Genomic DNA, 15,775 nt, shown 5'->3' on the forward strand with positions numbered 1-15,775 from the left:
ACCAGTACTGGCCCTATACTCTGTACAATGACTGCAGACTGAGGACGCAATGCTCTGCACGCCCGATATGCAAAAAAAAAAAAGTGCAACACTGCAAAAAGCAGCCTCCACACTACTGCACACGGTTAGATGTGGCCCTAAGAAGGACCGTCGGGGTTCTTGAAGCCTAAAATACTCCTAACACTCTCCCTATAGCAGCTCCGGCACCAGCAGCACTTTCCCTGATCTCTGTCAGAATGCATCTGTGGCGAGCCGCGGGAGGGGCCGATTTATATACTCGGGTGACACCTGATCTCGCCAGCCACTCACTGCAGGGGGGTGGTATAGGGCTTGAACGTCGCAGGGGGAAGTTGTAATGCCTTCCCTGTCTTTCTATTGGCCAGAAAAGCGTGCTAACGTCTCAGAGATGAAAGTGAAAGTAACTCGAACATCGCGTGGTACTCGTCTCGAGTAACGAGCATCTCGAACACCCTAATACTCGAACGAGCATCAAGCTCGGACGAGTACGTTCGCTCATCTCTACTTATGAACCATTTTTCATTTTTTTCTTCCTCCGTGCTTTCAAAAAATCTTAACTTTTTTATTTTTCAGTCAACATAAATATCTGGGGCTTGATGTTTGCGGGAGAAGTTATATTTTTTAGTGAATGAAATTTTGCTACGGCGGGATGACTTGTATTTATGCTGTACATGTAAATAATTCAGAATCCTGCTGATCTGCAGAGCAAAGTTAACATGTTATTTTTTGACACACCATGTACAGCATAAAAGCAAGACATCCCGCCATGACAAAATGTGTTTGCTCTATATATATATATATATATATATATATTTTTTTTTTTTTCCTTTTTATATATACTACTTGCAAACACTTAAATTATCTTTAAAAAAATTATTTCCTGTAAACCCCTTCTTTCCAACATAACTTTTTTTATTGTAACTGTCGATGCGGTTTGTAAAACTTCTTTTTTTTTTGCGGGATGACCTGTAGTTTCTATTAGTACCATTTTGAAATACAGTACATACAGCTTTTTGATGGCTTTTTATAAACAGGATGACCAAAAAAGGACAAATCTGGCACTGTGCTTTTCTTTATGACGACAACCACCATATGGGATAGATAATTTAACTTTATTTTCGAAGAGGGAACTTGAACTAGCGATTGGCTGATTGTTATACAATATATTGCAATACCCCTGCATTGCAGCATATTGTATTTTGTATGTCTGCAGATAATCTACATTACATGATTGTTTAAATGGTGTAGGGACTGTTATAGGAATAAATAGGATGAGCGAGTTCACAATTTAATCCATAAGGCTGCTTTCACATGGCCATGAATATCGTGTGAAGTTTGCACAAATCTCACATGAACCCGATGCATTGCGGTGCAGGAAAATAATTTGCGCATGTCCTATCTTTGGGTGTTGCCCAGAATGCATCACTAGAGATGAGCGAAAGTGCTCGTTTAGGACAATTACTCGATCGATCGAGCGTCGCTTTTTTTGAGTAATTGCCTACTCGGACAAAAAGATTCTGGGGGCGGCGGGGTGGAGCGGGTGGTAGCAAGGGGGACAGGGGGGAGCTCTCTCTCCTCACCCCCCCAACCCCCGCTCACCCCCCAAATCTTTTCACCAGATTAGGCAGTTACTCAAAATAAGTGATGCTCGATCAAGTAATTGCTCTAAAGTTCGCTCATCTCTATGCATCACCCATTGTATTCAATGTGCACGCAAATGCGATGTGAGGTTTGCTATTGCAAACAATGGGGAACACTTAAGGATCGTAGCTGTACTGAAGTGATGAGAGGTGTTTTTGACAGAAAAACACCTTGCATCTGTGCGTACCTTCCATGTTGGTGAGCAAGATATTGGGCTGACTTTCACACTCTCTCATGTGTAGGAAGCCCAAGTCTCATCCCTGGGGTTCACATAGTACTCAGGATGCAGCACCATATAGTAGGGCTCTATGCTAGTAATGGGCATGTGGCCTGGTACCCGTATGGATGTCCAATCACTATGATAATGTAGGAATGGCTCTTCAAATGGCAGTCGATGAAATCAGTTTGTGGCTTAGCATATAATAATAAAAAAGGTGGCGTGTATAAAACTTAACTTGCTTGGATTACAAAAAGGATTTAATGACGTAGTCGATTGCAAATAAAGGCTCAACTGGAGTAAGAGTCCTTTTAAGAGTTCAAAAACAGTTTGCTCTATCTTTTCAAATTACACAGGATCGGCTCGACCTGAAACGGAAGTCTCTGCAAATTACGAATGTTTCGACCATGAAGGGAATCTATTAGATCTATAAAGAATAAATAATCAGGAACAATTGAGGGCTCAGCATGACAGGAGTCCTTTTAACAAACTTTTCATGGGAGTTCGTTACCTGACCCGGCTTCTGCAGTATCACTATTCCTTCTTTTTTATGTAATGCAGCATGGGGTTATTTTCAGGGTAGGTCTTATTTTGGGGGAAACGTGCTAGGTGACCTGTACTCACTAAAAGACTGGAGAACATTGCCAGTAAACATCACACAGTGAGGCATGAACCAACATTACAATAACATGAAAACTCCAACTTCATAAAACATGACAATGAACATTATTTAAACCTTCACATAACCACAGACATGTGGTAATATCCAACTCTGGGATACTACAACTACAGAAAGCCAAACTATGCCCACCCACTATTTGTTGCACAAATAGTGCAACATGGATGGTGCCCCTAAAACAGTAGTGCCAGAGAATGTCCATTACAGTGCTCTCTTTATAGAAAAGTGCCTACAAGTGGCCCCCTATTAGTAGTAGTGTCCTCAAAATTGCAAGTTCCTTCTTAATAGTATTTATAGTTGTTTTCTGTGAATTGAAGAAAATGTTATAGGTTTGTATAAAATTTGCAATACCAGTTCCTATACACTGCAAAACTTCAGTCTTGCAGTGTATTATATTAGCCTATGAGACTCTTCCTCTGCCTGGATCTCAGAGATCACCATTGATGGTAGACCTGAAGAACAGCTCTATTCAGAAATATTTTTAGGTGTCCACAAGGTAACAGGCAACACAAGTCATAAAATAACCAGAAAGCGGCAACATAGATTGTACCTTGTACACTGCGGAGTTATTATTTCAAGTTTTATTTAATTTGAAAAAAAAAAATTAAAAAAATCGCTCACCTCCCTTCCATTCCCCCCATGACTCCTCACCTCTCCTTCATTGCCTCGGTGACTCCTCACCTCTCCTTCATTGCCTCGGTGACTCCTCACCTCTCCTTCATTGCCTCTGTGACTCCTCACCTCTCCTTCATTGCCTCTGTGACTCCTCACCTCTCCTTCATTGCCTCTGTGACTCCTCACCTCTCCTTCATTGCCTCTGTGACTCCTCACCTCCCCTCTATTTTCCCTAGGAATAGGTGGACAGGTTTTCATAAGAGATGTTACAGCTATGGTCACTTCCATCTATACTGCATGTTTATTCCGTTCTAGTTCTATTTAATGAAAAAAATATTCCCCACCTCTCTATTTCTTTTCTTTTCTTCTTGCCCCTGTGTCTCCTCACGCCTCCTCCGTTGCCCCTGTGTCTCCTCACGCCTCCTCCGTTGCCCCTGTGGCTCCTCACACCTCCTCCGTTGCCCCTGTGGCTCCTCACACCTCCTCCGTTGCCTCTGTGGCTCCTCACACCTCCTCTGTTGCCCCTGTGGCTTTTGACACCTTCTCTGTTGCCCTGCGATTCCTCATGCCTCCTCCATTGCCCCATGGCTCCTCACGTCTCCTCCGTTGCCCCTGTGGCTCCTCACATCCCAAATATTCCCCCTGTGGTTCCTCATGACTCCTGCTCCCCTTGTGACTCCTCATGCCTCCTTCATTGCCCCATGGTTCCTCACATTTCCCACATTGCCCCTGTGGTTCCTTACCTCTCTATCGTTCTCCCTATGGCTCTTTATGTCTCTTCCTTTTTTCTGTGAATAGTCATGACTTCTCCGATCTCCTTGTGACTCCTCAAATCTCCCCTATTTCCCCCAGTGGCTCCTCTTTTGGCTCTTGAAATTGAGTAGGTGGACCAATTGATGTTACCATTTACGCGCACTTTATTCACTTTTAACTGTCATGGTGTCTGCAATTTTTTTTCTTAATTAACGCCACATTCTGCAGTTCCTTGATGCCAGGATTGTCAACTGTCCAGATATTCCTGGAAGTCTGAAAAGACGGCACTTTTTTCCCGTGTCCGTGAAAAAAAATTATTGCGTCCATGATTTCTTTGAGGCTGGTGGTACTTGAGCAGGTTATTATGACTGTAATTATGATTTTACGGCTTACAGTAAATACTGGCAATGAGATCATAACCGAATCCAACCTATAGACACATTTCACTTATAACTTTTATGATTCATTATGGTTTTCCTTAAAAAATATTGGCAGTCCGTGATTTTTGGATTAAAAAAAGAAATTCAGGCTGGCCTTTATGCAGACCGCCAGGATTGAGAGTAAAAATAGGATATCGGGCCTGATTACATATGATGTGGGGAATAAATAGCAATAAAGTGACTGTATACAGTCTTGGCAAAGAATACATTCCGTATTAAGCGATCCCTTCAAAATCACACCTCTGTAGCTTTGGTTGGTAATTTTTTGGTAAAAAATGTGACAACTCTACTATTAAGGGCTTATTCACACAGGCGTTGTCGCTTTTACGTTAGATTTGTGTGCCTGTTCAGACGGCCCGAGCCCAGCGCATATACACCAAGCCTGCAATGCCATCTGGTGGGGGCAGAGAGTTTAGCTCTGCTAAACTGTCTCCCCCTTCCCTCCCTCTCGCCGACCCTTGACAAGGGGAGGAGGCTGGGCGGGAGCTAGTGTGCTAAGCTCCCGCCCACTCTCTACCCCTTGTCGGCAGCCAGCAATAGGAGTGGGGGAGCTTAGCAACTAGCTCCGCCCCATCCCGCCTCTCCCACTGCAAACAGCTGGCAAGGGGCGAAAGGGGGGAAGGGAGTTTAGCAGTCACGCTACTAAACTCCCTCCAACCTCCCTTGTCCTGCAGCTGTCATTGGCTCACATAGGAGTCTATACAATCGCTGCCGTATTCTGGCCAGAAAGATAGTTCCGGGACTATCTTTCCTGCCCATCGTAAAAGCGCCCGGCCCTATACTGTCTGGCTGGTCATTTTTACGCCGCGGGAATACGCTCATATGATCTGATACATTGGAATCCAATGCATCAGATGGTGGCTTATATTGGCCGGCCGTGAAGACGGCGGCCGATATAAGCTCGCCTGAATAACGCCTTAGACACAGTTCTAATAAAAAATAATAAATTTGTGGAGCAGCGACGTGCTGAAGTCATCATCATTAATCAGATGATGGAAGAAAACAAACACGCTTCCTAGCTAATCCTGCAAATTACACCAGTCTTAAATATTCACCAGACAATCAATGCAAAACCGCTCTTAGGTTGATTCTGCTGCTGAGCAACAAGATTTATTTCCCTTTTATTATAAAACCTTCAAAAGGAAATTTAAAGCAATTAAGAAAAAACGTTTCATATCTGGAGACCTGAAAAATGATCAATGACCCTAATGCTGAATGCCAATGCAATAAATAGATAAATAAACTAATTATCCTTCATAGTGTAAACAACATGCAGATAATGAAGTCCCTGGGCGCATGTGACCTAATAAGGGCCACAAATCATGTCTCTATACTCCTATTGTCTTGAAATCCTCATGCAGGCTGCCATATAGAGAAACTGGACTAAACTCCTAGAACATGTGACCTATAATATATGACCGTGTGCATTCGGCCACTAAACTCTTTGTTGGGCCATGCCCAAGTTATCAGGCCGCAGGGGGCACATTTTTTAAAGCCCCTCCAATAAAGCTGAATGCATAAATAAGCAAAGTTATATTACAAGATAATGTAAGTCAAGCCACCAGAAAAACTGCACATTAAGATTCATGACTGAGAGACAAGCCTGCCAAAAACACGGAACTCAACTTCTTAATCACAGGGCACAAAAAACGACTTAAGGCCCATTTACACTGAAAGATGATCGCTCAAAATTCGCTCCAACGGCAGACTAAGAGACAGTTTTGAGCGATCAATTTGCATAAACTCTTAAGTAGATAATTAGCTACTTAAGAGTTCATTAGCGTGTACATGAAGGCTCCTGACTTATGCAGATGACAGCATGATTGCAGTTATCTGCATAGAGCTGCTTTGTTCTCGGAGCTGTCTGTGGTATCCAGCTGAGAACTCCGAATGGGATAACTGCTGAGAGAATACTATCAGCACTATCCCGCTGAGAACTCAGCATGCAGTGCTGATAAGGCTCATCGTTGACTTCAGGCTGGCTTAAAGTCAGAGATCAACGAATAGTGCACAAAATGTGCACGATGGGCAGGAGTTTAGACACAGCGATTATCGCTCAAAAGATGGATTTTGAGCAAATCTTTGTGTCTTAATGGGCCCTTAGTCATTACCATTCGGTTACCAGGGATTAGATGCGAAACTACTGGATTATCAATAAAATTACTGAACCACTAGAGCTAGTATCTAATAGCCATTGGTAACTAAAGCCTTAGTTGGTTGCAAGAGATAGTACAGAAAGTATACTAAACCGGGGCTCACCAGGGACCGTAAATGGAGCCGTTGGGCTGATAGGGCAGAACATTAAAAAAGACCTCTTGGCCACTTGATACACTACAGTAAAAAACTAAAAAACTAGGGAAGAGACACTATAAATCTCAGGAAAACCAGAGACTGTAGGCTAAGCCACTGGGCCACCAGGGATAAGATACTAAAGTACTCGGTCAACAAGAACAGTACACTGAATGATCAATACTTTAGGGACTAAGAAAGCAAGGAAAAAGCAAATGATAGGACTAACAGAGATGGTTGTTGAAGTCACTAGGACACCAGGGATAAGGCACAAATACTGGCTTATCATACTAAGGATAATAAGCCACTCAGAGACAGGACACCAAACCATGGGGACACCAGGAAATAGATGCTTGGCCATTGGTTTAGCAGAGGAAAGATTATGTTTGATGTATTCCCTGGGACACTAGGGAGTGCACATTGACATAATTAGTAGACTGTGTCCTACTTGCTCACCAGTAACCAAAAGTACATTAAAAATGTCCCAAAAAAGATGACTATTTAAGGGCCCTTGTCATCACCTTAGTAGTTTATGTGGCTCGAAAGGTAAGGAGATGAGGAGTCTAGGGAGGTATGTTTTATACTCACTGGGTCACCTGTTCCACCGTTGTACCCTGAGAAATCACTGCACACACCTTGTGAAGAGTCACCGAGTGTGCACAGCAATGGACCGACCCGGCGAGTATAAAACATACCTGCCTAGAGCCACATCTTCTTACATTTGAACCCAATAATGGAAGTTAGAGGGATCAAAAGGTGATGACAGAGACCCTTTAAGTCTCTCAAGAGTGCACCAGGGAGTGTCTGCGTTCCCACAGGGTCACCAGGGAAATTATCGAAAGCAAGTCACTGCTGGCTGAAGACATTCAGGAAGATTCTAGTCTTCACATCACAGGTACTCTAACAATTGCTGTTTATTGTGTAATTTGTGATGGCTACTTGCAAAAAAGACATCCGCTCTAACCTATAAAACGAGAGCGGAGTAACCACTCACATGAAATAATTGTGCAAGGTTGTTAAAGGGGTTGTCCCGCGGCAGCAAGTGGGGTTATACACTTCTGTATGGCCATATTAATGCACTTTGTAATATACATCGTGCATTAAATATGAGCCATACAGAAGTTATTCACTTACCTGCTCCGTTGCTGGCGTCCCCGTCGCCATGGTGCCGTCTAATTTCTGTGTCTTCTGGCATCTTTAGACGCGCTTGCACTGTGCGGTCTTCTGCCTGGTGAATGGGGCCGCGCGCGCCGGAGAGCTGGTCTGCGCGTCGTCATCGAGGCTCCGCCTCCGTCATGTGGTGCCGATCAACCAATGAGGTGGCTGTATCAGCAGTGGAACGCGGAAGACAGAAGAAGAAACTCCGCGGTGCACCATGGGAAGACCCGCGGTGCACCGTGGGAGAAGACCAGCGGCGCCATCTTTAAAAGAAGAAATGAAGAAGCTGCAGAACGCTGATGCAGGTAAGCGAAATGTACTTTTTAAAAACTAACAAATGCTTTCTTTTTAACAGGGCATAATGCAGAGGTCCATTTAAAAAAAAAAAATGTCGCTTTCGCCGCGGGACAACCCCTTTAACAGTGGAGCATATAAGTGTGAGGGGGTTGGAGTCCTTTCCATACTATAAATTGCCTTACTTGCCTTAAGTCCTGTTAGTTACTGTATAAATTGGCACATAGCGCTGCGCGGCTTTAGGAGCCCTTTAGAAATCGCTGCATCTTTTACAAGAAGAATAATGAAATTTGAAATATTAATCCTGAAGAGGAAGGGGCAGCGGCTCAGCTGTGATGTAAGCTGCAAATATGATACTTGAACATTTCTGGTTTCAAACCCTGGGAAAAAGTCATTATTAAACTTCCATTTACTTTAAAACAGAACGTAAGTTACTGCTGTGACACTTTACCCATGTAGTGGGAATCATGAGAGGAAACCTACTGCATGAAGGGGTATACAATGCTGTGTGCTCCCCTGTGATTGTATCACCCATGATTAAATACACAGGTCAGCAGACAGCATCACACATGCTATGATTAGATACACTAAAGGTCCTTTTACACACAAAGATAATCTTTCAAATGCCCAAAAGATTGAAAGATGTAGTGGTGCATTTGCATAAAGTGTTAATGGATTTAATGGCCATTAACACTTTATCATCTTCATTTGCAAGTAAAAGGACCTTTAATTACCTTCTTTTTCCTCCAGGAGTTGTTTGCTGAGCTGGGCCTGTGTTTAAACACGTGTAAACATCTGCCAGCAGATTCCATTGTTCTCCTCCAAACAAAGTACACAGAGTACTCATTATGTATGCAAAGCAAAACATAATGAATGAGTACACAGTATATGGTGCAGTTTTTTGAAAGATGAGCGAAATGCATTCAAATGGAACATATTTGCTCAGTCTCTCAGCTGCTGAACGATGGGTTTTTTTTGTTAAAAGGGACAGTTATTAAAAGGGACAGTGCTCCATGCTCTCTAGAGTGTTGCCACACACCTCCTGGGGACAACCCTTCCCTCAGTGTTCCTATTCTTCAAGTTGTCCCCCACATATAGCTTATCATGGAAGTAGCACCAGGTCAAGTCTATATACTTCAATATGATTCTTTCCAAATTTAAAAGAAACAACCTCAACAACTAGCCTCAAATCCTGACCTGGGAAGTCTCCAAAAGCCAGACTCTGGAAGGGAGTTGCCAAAACCCTCTGGTCAAGCACATGCCTAGCCAGCACCTTGACTTCCTAAATAGTCAGCCCCTCATCAGCATAAAACTTTCAAAAGCAGTGCAACATAAACCGGAAGATGTCTGAGGTGTATAAAAATCCTTCACACGCCCTTCTGTCTTCTGTTCTTGGAACAAAGGCTGAAACAATACTCTACAGGAGGATACCCATGGAGGAGCCCTCTCTCTCCAGAGCTCTGCGAGATTAAAATTATTGGTAATAAAGGAACATCATTGGGTTGACCATATCCAACCCACATAGTCTCCTTGTACAGTAAGCAAACTACATTCCGACTGGCTTCCCAATGCCGGGTAACGCTCCACCTTTTTGGAATGCTTGGGATCACCCAATGCTGAATGATCCCCCGCCCTACCTCGTTTTTTGGCTTACCCGTCGCCGGTTAACCTCCCTTCTTTAGACCTACTGTAAGACCTCTCTGAAGGCCCCTCCTGACACTGGGCGACTCCCACAGTCCTTTTGGCTGTCTTTGGGCCACACAATGCAGTTTTTGACTATCACCCCTAGTGTTATTACAAAATGAGGGCGTGCCTGGACTAGGATGCTTAGCCCTTTCCCCCTTCCTATGAACCCACATTAGCATAGTCCATGCTAGGTCAGACCAGAGGGCTTATCTATGCAGCTACCTCCTTCCCCTGGTTTAGAGGACTGCCCTCGGAGGTTGAAATACCTGGACTCCACCTGGATTATCTTTCTGCTACCTGTTCTCTTCTTCTTAGCCTGAGGGTCCCGTTAAGGAAGGTCATTCCCAAAAACAGAGACCCTCCAGGCTTCCACAGGATTCTACGTGCTTTATATACACCATTAGCCTTCCTTTCAGGCCACTGTCCTCATTTTCTTTTCCAGAGGATTCCAAGCTTTAAATGATGGTCACTTACCCATCTGGATAAAGAATTTATAGGGACTGCTGACTTTCCACTGCTTCTCTCCTTGTTATTATCACAGACCACAGCCAGACCCAGCCCACACCTGTCATCATTCCCCAGCTTCTCCTCAAAGGGACTTGAACCCTTAAAGATAATAGTCCTTCTCTCAACCCCCATTAACTCTCATATGGCCTGGATTTTTTAGGGCCTACTCGCCCCACCTGAGTTGTTGGCCAGGGACCTGGCTGCCTATAATTCTTCCTAGAGCTTTTTAATAGTGCCGCCGGCCTCACCATACACCTGGATTCCTGCAGTTATCCTGCAGGCAAAGCTGCTTACATCCTTCAGTGGTCGCAGTGTCCCCCAGTCCTCGATGGTAGCAATTAGTCTAGCTCCAAGAGGGCCTTTGATGGAATTCCTTGCAGCCAAGGTCCCGAAGTCCTGCTATCACCCCCCCCCCCCCTGGTTAGCCTGATGGCCACCTTGGGTGGCTTCCAGGAGGGATGCAAGAGACGCATCACTACGCCTCTCCTTAATCCCTCCTGGATAGCTGGTTACAATAAATCTCCACTCTCTGCCACCCTTGACCAAAGAGTGAAAGGAAGTGGGTCTCCATTCAACCTTAGCCCAGGACCTCACTCCCCCTAGGTAAAAGGCAGCAAAAGCACCAGGCCCTGGAAGTAGCAAAGAGAGGCTTGGAGTTGCAATCACTTGTACTTCTGTCTGTACACAAGCCGACCCACAACCACAGGATGTCAGTAGGCGAACACAGCAGCTCAGCAGACAGTATCACACATGATAGGATTAGATGCAGCGCCACAGCGGACCGTATCATATGATAGACTGAGATACACAGCTCACCACACAGAATCAGAAATGATAAGCTTAGATACAGTATCTCTGGAGCTGATAGTATCACACATGATAGGACTAGTTACACTAGTTCAGTAGCTCAGGGGTTTCATTTATTTACCCCTGAAGGGGTTTTGCTGAAGGTGGTGTTGTGTTATGATGCAGCAGTGACAGACCTCCGGAGGCAGCGTATATAAAAAAACTGAACATTTATTGGGACAATAATGTTACTTTCACTCCATAGGAGAGCAGTTATTACTTGGTTGTTGCATTAAACATATTCGGTATAACATTATGTACATCACCTTACATCACTTCTTCACCTAATGTTGACTTGGGTCTTTGCTCAGTGCACTCGATATGGGTGCAAGACGAACCTCACTACATGTAGCCTAACCTTCCACCATGCTGTAGGGGGCTATGTTCTTACATCAGGAATGCCCAACATAGTCAATGTCAATTTACCAAGGTCTACCCCGCTACCACACACTTCTTTCTCTGTCTCTCTCTCTCTTTTTCTCGGTCAGGTGGCTTGCTGCGCCATCACATCAAACATCTCGTATGAAACACCAATTCCTATTCTCGCTAAGTAACATATTCCTATTACCGCTAATGAACCTGTAACTCCTTGTTACAGGCCTGCAAACTAACTAAAGTCCCATAGTGTGCACACCTAACAGAGTCCAGGCATAACTCTAATGTTCTGCTGCGGGAGGAGAGACCTCCACTAACTCCAGGTCATCGTGGCCCTTTCGGAATCTATATTTAAACCATGGTCATCAGGACCCTCTCACATCCTCTGTTTGGCTCCCCGTCATCAGGGCCATTTTTGTCCTCTCCTGTGCCACTCCCCAGCATGGGGACAGCGTTGTTCAGGCTACTCTCTATTAGCAGCAGCCTATGTGGCGTTCCCTGTGTCCTCTGCCCTCCGAAGCTGCGGCTCACTCCAGCTGTGTCTATTCTGAACTCTTCCCCAGTAGCTGCATCACTCCCTGCACTCCGCTGTGACACAGCACTTGAACATTTTATAGCAAGCACCTGTGGCAATGAGAAAAATCCCAAACCTTGAAGGCATTAGGCGGGGTTTAAGCCTACATGGGACTGATCTTAATAGCACTAATGCGCTAGCCATGTCAGCAGTGCAACACTGGGGGATGCAGAGCCTCCTCCTTCACTCACTAGTGCTGACAAGAGCTTTCTTTTCTACTGAAAAATCATTTTGCATCCTCAAAAATTCAGGACAATCATGCTATGTCTTATTTTCAGGAAAACAGGGTATTAACATTGCACCTTGAGCACCTACTACACTCCTTCCCACTCCGGCTATGTCAGTGGCCCTTTCCAAAGCATTGCATGTGCCGACAGTCCCAGATCCCCTCTCCCGAGTCCCAGGCAGGGGGCAGAACTAACCACAGATCTCAAGGCTGCTTGTCACAATGGCTGTGAGTCACTACAGTTTAGAGGGAGAGAGTGGAGCATCGCTCCCCCTCTACAGTGCAGGTTATAAAGTTATCTCCGATCCATGAGATAGTGAATAACTTTATGATTGGTTTGGTTCCGACGGCTAGGACCTTCACTGATCCCAAGAATGGGGGTTGCACCCCTGCTCCATTTATTTCAATGGAAGCGCTGGAGACTGCCAAGCATTTGTACTCAGCAATTACTGATGCTGCCTTTGATATGAATGGAGCAGCATTGCATGTGCACAACCTCTGCTCCATTCATATGGGGACCTTTGGGACCCCCATTCTCAGACTCAGTGGTTAAACCCCCATTGATGATAAAGTTATCTACCATCCTGTGGATAAGCTTTATAACTTGGCACAACCCCTTTATATTACCTCAGACTACCAGGGTTATATGGACTAACCCCTTAACCAACATAGACTATCAAAGATTCTTGTGACATTTGTGGCGGCAATCTGTGTACAAAATTGCGCAATATTTAGATGCTACATAAATCAATACAATCTTTGAAATTTGGACATTTAGATATTTAATTGGCAGATGCGGAAAAGTTGTGTTCTGTGGGTGAGAATGAGAAAAGCGAGCAACTGAGGACAAACCAGAACTGAGGGTGGAGACGAGACAGATAATATCAGATACCTCCCCATCAGACAGACCCCAGCTCCGGTCAATTCATCCTCCACTATTATACACAACTTTTGCCTTCATTTGCTGTAATGTGAATGTGAAGGTTGTTACACCGCCCTCTAGTGGAATAGAGCAGCACTACATGTCTGCATTAGCTTCATAATTATTCCAATGAACATTACAAAAGTGAAGATTCTTCAGAATTAGTATCCATTCATTATCTGACAGACCTCCAGGGTCTGATCTTTAATGAAATCAACACTGCTAAATGTTAAAACGTGTCTTCGAAATCAGAGCGATCTTCACGGGAAACGTTACTTTGGCTAATTGTGGTTATCAATTAACAGCTCAAACACCCCCAACTCGTCCAATTTTTGCTTCATTTAACTACTGACTATTTGCCAGAGGTTAAGACAATTAAAAACTGTGAATGTAACTAGCAAGCGTGTAACTATAATGTGAGCAGAAGATGAGCTCGCACCTGAGCCTTGGAGTCTTCGGGGTCCAGAAGTCTGTTCCCCTACAGTTTAAGGAGATCAGTCATATGACTAAAGCATTATAGTTGTGGGGCCCGATTACACACTTTGCATTGGGGCCCAGCAGCTTCATGTTATGCTTCTGGTAACCAGAAGCCATGATGTCACATAACAGTCAACCTTTAGGGGCACAGCAGAGGTGCCTGAGGGGCTCAAAAACCGAGACGCACAAATATGAACCCCAATTTTTTTAAATGGGGTCATACACATGAGCGTTTTTTCCCACATGGTACTGCGATGCGAGAAACAAATTGCGGCATGATCTATCTAGCTCTATCCATTTCTGGGCTTTCACATGGATGGCGAGGGCAGTATTGGGCTGTCATTGACGGCCCAATATCGCCCTCACCCATGTGAAGTTAGCCTTAGGTAAGAACTCAGTTACCGATTTTTGGGTACAGAAGATTTGAATTTAGGGTCTTAAACAGACGAGCGTATTCTAACTCCGTTATGAGGCTGTGAAAATCACGCCCGCATAAGGGGACAAAATGAAACCATTGATTTCAATGGTTTCGTTTCCACTATTGGGATTTCTGCGCATTATTACATTAGGACTAGAGATGAGCGAACGTGTTCGGCCCCGCCCCTTTTCGCCCGAACACCGAACTTTGCGAGCAATTCCGTGCTCGGGCGAAAAAAGTTCGGGGGTCGCCGTGGCAGCGCGGGGGGGTGAGGCGGGGAGTGGGGGGGGAGAGGGAGAGAGAGAGGGCTCCCCCCTGTTCCCCGCTGCTGCCGCCCGCGCCGCCGCGCCTTTCCCCGCCCCCCGACGCCCCCCAAATCTTTACGCGCGAACACTGAAGTCCTCGGAAAAGCCGGTGTCCGGGTGCGTAAGTACCCGTTAAGAACACGTTCGCTCATCTCTAATTAGGACCCATCTGCATGTTTTTTTTTCCGCACTAGCGCAGAGTTTGAATAATCAGAACACCCCTCCCCCCCTCCTCACAAAAACCTGGTCCACGCGCTAATATGCCCATGTGTTTTTACCCTCAGGGTGATAAATGCCTGATGATTCTGGGTCTGACCGCTAGCTCCCCAGCAATCCCAGGATCAGCACAGCAAGAATGTGAATGAAGCAGCGGTGCATATGCGTCACCAGCATTCACTTCTATGGGACAGAGGGAGATCGACGCGCTCAGCAGTCTCCCTCCAACCCCCAGGAGTAAACGGAATGGTGGTCACACATGCTCACTGCTCCTCCATTCACATGGGACACAGATTTCCTAGCCAGTGAATAAGAAATAGAGGTTTTTAATAGCAAAACCCCTTTAAGTCTTTATGAATACCTCTAAAGTAGATGTATATAGGAGGCTAATGCACGTGACTTAGTCTGAATGAGGACATCTTCCAGTACTGTCATTGGTACTGAACCAGCAGAAGACAGCATGCTGTTATCTTAGAACTAATAGGAAACTAGCTGTATTTTGAATGCAGCTCTGGGAGTGATTAGAGTATAAGGCATCAAGACAACTAACAATTTAACCTTGGGTGAAAGATTAATTTTGCTGCCCTAGCCCTGTATATAAATACCCTGACGAAGGCAGAGTGGCTTGTTGGCGCCCCCTTTGGTTCCCGGTCAGACCCTCCCTCTCTGCGCCCTTGTCCTACGCCTTAGGCTGGGTTCTCACAGGGCGGATTCTCGGCAGAAAACCCGCGTCTTGGCCGCAGTGAAAAAGAGCTAGATCTCCGCCGGGAGAACCGCCGCTGCAAAGCCTGCGGCGGCTTTGAAGCGGCCCGGCCGCTCGCTCTTCCGCTGCGGCTGGCGCTCCCATAGAGAAGAGCGCGGCCGCAGCAGAAAAAAAAGATGAACATGCTGCGGTCGGCAAATTCGCGCCGCAACAGCAGCTTCTGCCGGGCTTAGCCGCAGCGGATTTGCCGTCCCGTGTGGACGAGATTTCTGAGAAATCTCATCCACATGGCTGGCTAATCCCGGGATAGCGGCCGCATGCGGATTTGCTACGGCGAAATTCTGCACGGAATTTCTGCGGCAAATCCGCCACCTGTGAACCCAGCCTTACACTGCGCTATTACTTGATACATTTAC

The sequence above is a fragment of the Eleutherodactylus coqui genome, chromosome 12 (assembly GCF_035609145.1).
Source record: "Eleutherodactylus coqui strain aEleCoq1 chromosome 12, aEleCoq1.hap1, whole genome shotgun sequence".
NCBI lineage: Eukaryota > Metazoa > Chordata > Amphibia > Anura > Eleutherodactylidae > Eleutherodactylus > Eleutherodactylus coqui.